The 9,002-nt window shown below is 33.3% G+C and overlaps 1 protein-coding gene across 1 annotated transcript in view; it reads left to right on the top strand.

Moving 5' to 3' along the window:
* LOC125252666 (serine/threonine-protein kinase pim-2-like) overlaps positions 1-9,002 on the top strand; it is a 681,247-nt gene that overhangs the window by 504,325 nt on the left and 167,920 nt on the right. The window lies entirely within an intron of this gene.

Below are 9,002 nucleotides of genomic sequence, written 5' to 3'. Positions count from 1 at the left end.
ACATTTCCTCTCTCAAGATCCATTTAAAACATATTTAAATCAGTTCATGTGAGTTCAGTCGTTCAATATTAATATTATAAAGTGACGAGAATATTTTTGGTGCGCCAAAAAAAACAAAATAACGACATATAGTGATGGCTGATTTCAAAACACTGCTTCAGGAAGATTCAGAGCACAAATGAATCAGCGTGTCGAATCATGATTCGGATCGCGTGTCAAACTGCTGAAATCACGTGACTTTGGCGCTCCGAACCGCTGATTCGACACAAAAGAATCATAACGCTCCGATGCTTCCTGAAGCAGTGTTTTGAAATCGGCCATCACTAAATAAGTCGTTATTTTGTTTTTTTGGCGCACCAAAAATATTCTCGTTGCTTTATAATATTAATAGTGAACCACTGTACTCACATGAACTGATTTAAACATGTTTTTAGTACATTAATGGATCTTGAGAGAGGAAATGTCATTGCTGGCTATGAAGGCCTCACGGAGCCATCGGATTTCAACAAAAATATCTTAATTTGTGTTCTGAAGATTAGCGAAGGTCTTACGGGTGTGGAACGGCATGAGGGTGAGTAATAAATGAATTTTCATTTTTGGGTGAACTAACACTTTAATTCAAGTACTTTACTATAGTATGGTTCAAAAACACTATAGTATGAATTACTATAGTATTTTTTTATGTGGGGTGTAAAGGGTACAGTGATACCTTTGGTTAATTGAAATAATAACAATAAAGAGATTGTCACACAAACCTCCAGTCATATTTGAAATTAATCCAGACACTCTGGAATTTAGGAATTTTCCCCTTATTTATTTATTTATTTATTTTTATTTCATTTTTCTCTCTCAGTTTTTATATGGTGTCTTGCAGGTGACGGCTTTCATCTGCAAGTGTGTACCCTAAATAAGATTTTCTTCTGAAAAAGGAAAGCTGCATTTGCTTCGTCACTGTTTCAATACTGAAGTTTAATCAACAGCGCCATCTACTGGTTTTCGACGGACGGTCTGTTCTGAATGGACATAATGTTGATTTAAAAGGATAGTTCACCAAAAAAAAAAAGAAAAGAAAAAAGGAAGTTCTGTCATAAATTACCCACCCTCATGTCGTTCTAAACTTGTACGACTTACTTCTGTAGAACACAGGAGAAATTCTGAAGAATCATTACGCAGCTCTTTTCAAAACATGAACAATTCATAAGGACTATGATGTTAAGATATTAAAAATAAAAAAGTTTGAGTGACACCTAAAAAAATTAATTTAACTTCCTAATATATCCCAACCACTAACAGGCCGCCCATGACCCTGTCGCCAGTTCACCACTGTTCCTTCCTTGGACCACTTTTGATAGATCCTGACCACTGCAGACCGGGAACACCCCACAAGAACTGCAGTTTTGGAGATGCTCTGACCCAGTCGTCTAGCCATCACAATTTGGCCCTTGTCAGACTCGCTCAAATCCTTACGCTTGCCCATTTTTCCTGCTTCTAACATCAACTTTGGAGGACAAAATGTTCAGTTTCTGCCTAATGTATCCCACCCACCCGTCATGAATAGATAATCAGTGTTTTTCACTTCACCTGTCAGTGGTCATTATGTTATACCTGATCTGTGTGTATATATATATATATATATATATATATATATTTTTTTTTTTTTTTTTTTTACACAATGTTCTTTGAAAGTTTCTTAAAAATAATCAAATAATATCCATTTTAATTTGAATATAAACAAATTAACAGGGGCAATTGGGTCTATAAATCTGAATCTTCTAAGGAAAATGTTGGAATAATGACAAAAGTGAAGTCTGGCCAAATCAGCTTATTATAATTTATTGACAATATTCAGCCAACAGATGGCGCATCTCTCAGATGAGAAAAACTCAATGATTGTCAAAGGGACTTTATTAGCGGTCTAAAAGAGACATTCAGGCAGTGCATTCAAATGTTTAGTCCACCCAGTGTGCAAACTATAATTCAGACTTCTTCACATTGTTGATCTGCTCAAGACACTTAAGACTGAAGCACAGACACTATTTGCTGTTTCTAAGTACAGATGTTTAGAAAGAAGACACATGCTAGTTGTAGATTCTTCCAAAAGTTCACATTTGTTTAGAGTAGTGCACACAGAATTTGAGTGTCAGCTACATGAACACTTAAGAGATTAAATAGAGACTATGACTAGGCTCAATATGAAGGAGCAACCGATTAAAGACTTGTGCTCAGGACAGATAACCCAAAACTGGCTTCTTGATGAAAGAACCACACCTAACACAGAAGTAGGTCACTACTGACTCATACGAGACACTTAGACTAGTAAACATTTGGACATTTTAAAATGAATGAGAACCTCAATGAAAACAAACAGAACTTCAAATGTCCCGAGAAGTGTTTGAAATCACATGTTTTCTGTGTTATTTTATTATTAGTCTGTTTTTATGTTTATTAATATTAAAAATTTGATTTATTTTAATATTTTTAGTGTTCATTTTATTTTTAGGTTTTAGTAATCATTTTTCAATTTTTTTTCCCCTAAATATCAGTTTTAGTCATTTTAGTACTTTAACTTATTTAATTTTCATTTAAGGTTTCTCAAATATACTTTGAGCTCTGTTTAAATTACATTTTAGTTAAATGTGTAAATTCTAGGAGGATCTATTGACAGAAATGCAATATAATATTGTAATTATAATCATTAATCAAATCAAATTGTAATCAGTTACTGATTCCAAATTACATGACAAAAATTGTAGTTAGTAACGTTATTCACTACATTACACATTCATGAAAATATAATCTACTTTTAGATTACTAAACTCATTTATCACATTGATTTGAATAGGATAATCTTGTAGTTTTGCAAATACAGTACAAGAAATCTCGATGGAGGTGGGTAATTTTCGAAATTGTCTTATAAAGTCATAATATATAAATTGTTTTTGAATTAACGTAAAGCATTTTGTCACTCTCGCGTGAACGTGAACATGAGGCGAGATTGTGTCGGGTTGGCGCAGCTCAACTTGCAAGTGCTGTTTTCTGGCGTAGTCGTGCCAGAGGTTTTTTTTTTTTTAACAATTAACCATCGTAAGGACTTAGAAAACTATTTATGAAGGTAAAAAAGTTACTTAGTTCTGCTTTAAAACCCGAAGAAGAAGAAGAAGAAGAAGGTTAGCTAAAAATGCAAAACGCGGCAATCCTGATGCTGGTCTGTTTAAATGGAAATATGTGGAACAGCTTTTTATTGGTGTGGGAATGTGTCACATCATAAATGGACGGTCTGGGTACTTATCTTCAACATATTCGTTTGGGAGCTGTTTTATAAAAGAGGTTAAGGACAGCTTTGTTTCAGGTAAGTTTCATTTTACAGCATTTCACTTTTTTTTGGTATGATAATATAAGAGTAATTCCAGGAAACCGGTGCGATTTGAGTCCCTCTGACCTTTTTCAGTGTATTTTATCTATAGGATCACCAAAATATATTTTTGAAAGCTTTTTGTATTAATTGAAATGTCTCCTTTAATAATGTTTAAAAACATGACATACATTTTATCTTTATATTAGAAATTATTTAGTTTTTTTTTAGTTGACACCATCTATTTTGTCATGTCCCTCAAGGCCTTCTGTGAAAGTGTACTTGGGATATGAATAATAAAATGAGAAAAAAGTCCATTCATTTTGCCATTCCCATAAATATCCATCTGTGCTTTTTTGCTGGTGCACTCTAAAAAATGCTGGGTTAAAAACAACCCAAGTTGGGTTGAAAATGGACAAACCCAGCGATTGGGTTGTTTTAACCCAGCGGTTGGGTTAAATGTTTGCCCAACCTGCTGGGTAGTTTTATTTAAACCAACTATTGTTTAAAAATTGCTATATGGCTAGCTTAAAATGAACCCAAAATAGTTGGGAAATTAAAAACCAGATGCAATTAGAGGCAACAATAATAGACAAAAGGTGAATGTTTATTAATAAGCTTTAATATTTTATTAATATAAATGTAATAGTTTAATAGTTTATTAATATAAATTTATTAATAAGAAATTTAATAAATGTTTATTGTTTAATAATTATTCATTGAACATTAATAAATGTTCATTTCCAAAATACTTTGGGTTAATTTTAATTAAGCAATACAGTAATTTTTAAACAATAGTTGAGTTAAATAAAACTACCCAGCAGGTTGGGCAAACATTTAACCCTACCGCTGGGTTAAAACAACCCAATTGCTGGGTTTGTTCATTTTCAACCCAACTTGGGTTGTTTTTAACCCAGCATTTTTTAGAGTGTAATGTTTTTTTTTTTTTCTAAGTAAATTCATGATTATTCATTAAAAACACATTATTTAGTTCCATACCTCAGTAACCCCTCAACCCCGTTACACAAACCATTCTCCCCCTATAAAAATAATGAACTGATACTTATGTGACATCATTAATAGGAAGTGACATCAGAAGTCTTCTGAACAACATTGTGAGCAAACACAGGCGAGTTACCACCTTCTTTAATAATTATAACTAAATTATGTTGTGAAATCACAACCCCGTCACACCTACATTTTTATTATTATTATTTTTTTAAGTTTATGAAAAAGTAATTTAAAGTTAGTTGAATTCTGTCTGAAATGTTCAGAGCAATCATACGAATACTGATTTTAGTTCAAATTCTGAAGTTAAGCCTTTGATAAAAAATTATGAGGTTGCTGTCACAAAAAGTGCCCATTTCAGGCTTTAGTATGGCAAAAGTGTGAGATTTTATGTAACTTTTATATTTGCAATTACTGAATTAGTGTGAGGGACATCTGATTAATAGGAAAATGTTGATTTTATCATAAATACATTTTATAATAATATTCAGAGAGCTCCCATAGTGTCCATAACTTAAAATAATGACCAATAATAATAGTGATTCGATGCCTGAGATGGGAAAATATGTTTTTCTGGAAGTTAAATATGTCATTAATGTTGTGGGGTGTTCAGGAAAGTAATACATTTTGGTAAAAAATCCAAAAATGTGTAAGTCCAAATCGTACCGGTTTCATGGAATGACTCAAATACATACAAAATTATTTACAGTATTGGTTTGTTGTTAATAGTTTTCTTCTGGAAACAGTATAAACATAACATACACCAAAAAAAAAAAAAAAAAAAAAAAGGTAGTGGAAAACATCTACTGTAGTAAAATGAAATAAATGGTTTTTGTAGCCATATGGTTATTATGGTATAAACAGTGATGGGTAGTAACTGATTACATGTAATCTGGATTATGTAATCAGATTCCAAAAATTAAGTACTTAGTAATTAAATTGTATTACATTTTAAAATACTTGTAATCAGACTACAGTTACTTTTCTGTTGATTACATTATTACATATTCTCACAATGGCAAATTATTCATATTTCATTGATTCTACTTCTTTGCTATATTTTAAATTTTCATTTCTATAAATGTCTTCTGCTTATATATGTTCAGAAGCTCTTCCGGATATGTGGAATTGCACACACAGACCAGCCACTAGTCATGTGACTATAACTGAAAACTGAGAGCCACACAGCATTTAATCTCTGCATACAGATATCATTTCACTTCTACGAAGTGTTTTCTCATCACTGCATATCTAATCAACTCCTGACGAACACATTAATTATTATTTAAATGATCACTTAGTGAGTCATTTAATCATGCATCACTGTCTGGAAGGCTTTTGTCTTTCAAACACATTAAAATGTACAAATTCATGTCATTTCGAATTTACATGCAATGCAGGGATTCCCCAACATTTTTTGTCAGCTGAACCTCCTTTCATTAAACTCATGAACCCCTGCAGTTCCTTCACAAACCCCAGTCTGGGAAAGCCTGATGTAATGTAATATTTAATGTACTTCATGTTGTTGACATGCACAAAGAATGAAATATATTTTCTTTGTCTTTGTATTTTTATATCAATGGTACAAGATTATCCTATTCAAATCAATGTGATAAATGAGTCAAAAGTAATCTAAAAAGTAATCAAAAAGTAGTCAGAATACATTACCTTGAATGAGTAATCAATTTTTGTAATGGAATCTGGCATCAGTAACTGACTAACATTTTTAAGTAATCTACTCAGCACTAAATATGTAAAGATGGTGATACACAAGAAGCAAGTAAATACAGTTTGGCGGCCATTTATGAAAATACTTGACTGCTCAATGCTTGAATAATCAGAATCAACTAATCCAGAGAGCTGTGTAGTAAAAATGTACAACAAAATCAATATTTATCTGGCACAAAACAAAGAGGCTTTCATTCAGAGTGAACTTAGAACTTGATTAATCTCAGTAACATCTTTTCACCAATACAAGTTAATAAGTCACTACTTTTAGAATCCATTTTTTTTTAATTTTTGACTGTAATTTATATTGTAGAACAAAACTATAAAGTCTCTTCAAGTCATTTTAACCACAGAACTTTTTTTGTTACATTTGAAAATGCTAGGTAAAAAGGTGATATGTGTATTCAATGTTGTTTTCAGAATAAGGAAAGGTGGAAAGAGTTCAGAAAACCAGTCATTATTTTGGCAGTTCCATTCGTCGGTGCAGAAATCACACATTTCACCTTTAATGGTTCATTGCTATAAAAAAGAAAAACTACTTTGTTCTTGCAAGGTCAGACAACAACACTAATGAGTTTATTAAGTGGTGAACGCAAGCTGCTCCCTTTTCACGGGGAACAGAAATGCTGCTATTAAAGGGTTCAAATGATTAATAACCTGAACAGGGTGTTTTATGCACATCTGCATGTGTATTGCTTATAGTGGATGCACTTGTGTGGAAAAGTGTGCAACCCATATTAAAAATGAATAGTTATACTATTTAATTGTATTGCCGAAATATGGTGCAGCAGTTACATTCTGCATTAAGAAACGGGATGTGTACCCTTCTGTTATATCAGTCTGACAATATGGAAATCCTAATCTAAAACAATAAAAAAAAAGAGATGTCTCTGTTAGATCTTAAGTGACGTGCTGCCTTTTCTTGTCTCTCCAGTAAAGCAGAAAGCATTGTAGTATAGGGGAAATGAAATGATGAATAATAAATGAAGGGTAGCAAAAAGAAATGTCAGGATGTTAACTGTAACAGGATGAGCGACAGACTGTTTTACAGTGACAGGATGCACTACCTCAACAACAGTTAAATCTGTGGCATCAAAACACAATTCTATACTTGCATAATCTTACTGCACCCTAAAAGTATGTACTTTCCTAAAGGAAGTGCATTGTATAAGTAGATGAATTGGGATGCAGCCTTGGTAGATATCATTGCCATCATGCCTTGATGATATATTGTTAATTTGATGACAGCATCACCTACTGGTCAAAATTTCATAAATCAATGGATGCGTCTCAATCAGCTCCCTAGGTTGTGAATCAGTATATTGTGTACACTAATTTGGGCACTGGTAAGGACAGTAAGAATCCTGGCTCACTACACATTGGGACACTGATGGCTCTATTTTCAGCGACATGACAACCTCCTCATTGTGCTGTGTCACTACTGGTAGAGCACAGATATCTTTCTGACATTGTTTATTTAAAGCTGGCTACATTATGATAAATATTTTGATTGTGACATACCTGCAACATTTATGTTTATGCAAAAATATAATTAAAGGTTTGTTTCGCGTGTCATGTCCACTGTCCATGTCCAGAAAGGTAATAAAAACATCACCAAAGTAGTCCATGTGACATCAGTGGGTTAGTTAGAAGTTTTTGAAGCATCGAAAATACATTTTGGTCCAAAAATAACAAAAACTACGACTTTATTCAGCATTGTATTCTCTTCCGGAATCCTTTCCATTGAATTGATTCCACTGAATGGACTGTATGCACGGGTTACTTCCTGGTTGTCGTTAAGCCAGCTCGGGCACTTCCGGTGAACTGTTAGCTGTTCTCTCCAATAGGGTCTGGCTGCAGACTTAAGGGGCGAGTGGAGCTCCACTCTCGAACAGGAAATACGTCACCTCCACTAGTGGAGCTAGCTACAGCTATGGCCACTAGGCATGCGCACATCAATATTGCATTGTTTAATTACTGCATTTGCATTATTTTAAGGGTAGGTTTAGGGTTTGGGTAGGTGTAGACGTTAGTAAAACACGATCTGATAAGTAGTAATTTTATTAATTGTTATGCTGAGACAAAATTATTCAAGTGGAGGTGACGTATTTCCTGTTCGAGAGTGGAGCTCCACTCGCCCATGGTCTGCAGCATTCTGTAGTCGTTGTACATCGACACAAAACCATCTATGGTTGACTTTTTAATGTTGTATTTATATTTGAATGCAGTTATTAAATTTACCTAATTTGCCAATAAACCAGTTTTATTGATTGCAATAAAGACGAAGCTATTGGGACTGTTTAAAAATGCCGTGTCTGTAATTAGACACACACACACACACACACACACACACACGCACACACACACACATTTTTTCCCCCAGCACTTTAAATGTTATTTTTAATGCGATGACCACAAACACAATTTGTTCATCCTTCTGAGATTGTCCCCATTGTAATACCGAACGTTTAAAAATGTAGGAAATTTAACATTTGATAAAAAACACTTATTTAAAAATAAAAAAGACAGTAATTAGCACTTTAACCAGCAGGTGGCGGCAAAGTAGCATTTATTTGCGCACATATCAGCCATTTCCTCTAAACGTTTTTCACTTCGTTTTTGACTAAATATTAAACATTATAAAATAACTAGGTTTGAAAAAACATTTTGTCAATGTGAAGTATGAAATACTCACAAAATCTTATGAAAAACAATAACTTTTATTGTGAATTAATTACACAGAAAGCGAGCACCGCGCTCTCCCTTGGTAATCACAGCAGATGTCAGTCAGAGCAGCGCAAGATCAATGATTTCAGCACACTTGTGAAAACACAAATTTTATTCAATTAATCTAACTAAAGTGCACAATAAATATTTAATTTTTGAAGCTTTTTTTCACATAAAAGTGTGAAAA

This window comes from Megalobrama amblycephala, linkage group LG18 (assembly GCF_018812025.1).
Source record: "Megalobrama amblycephala isolate DHTTF-2021 linkage group LG18, ASM1881202v1, whole genome shotgun sequence".
Taxonomy (NCBI): Eukaryota; Metazoa; Chordata; class Actinopteri; order Cypriniformes; family Xenocyprididae; genus Megalobrama; species Megalobrama amblycephala.
The sequence above is the reverse complement of the archived record's forward strand: the minus strand, read 5'-3'. Positions and strand labels throughout refer to the sequence as shown.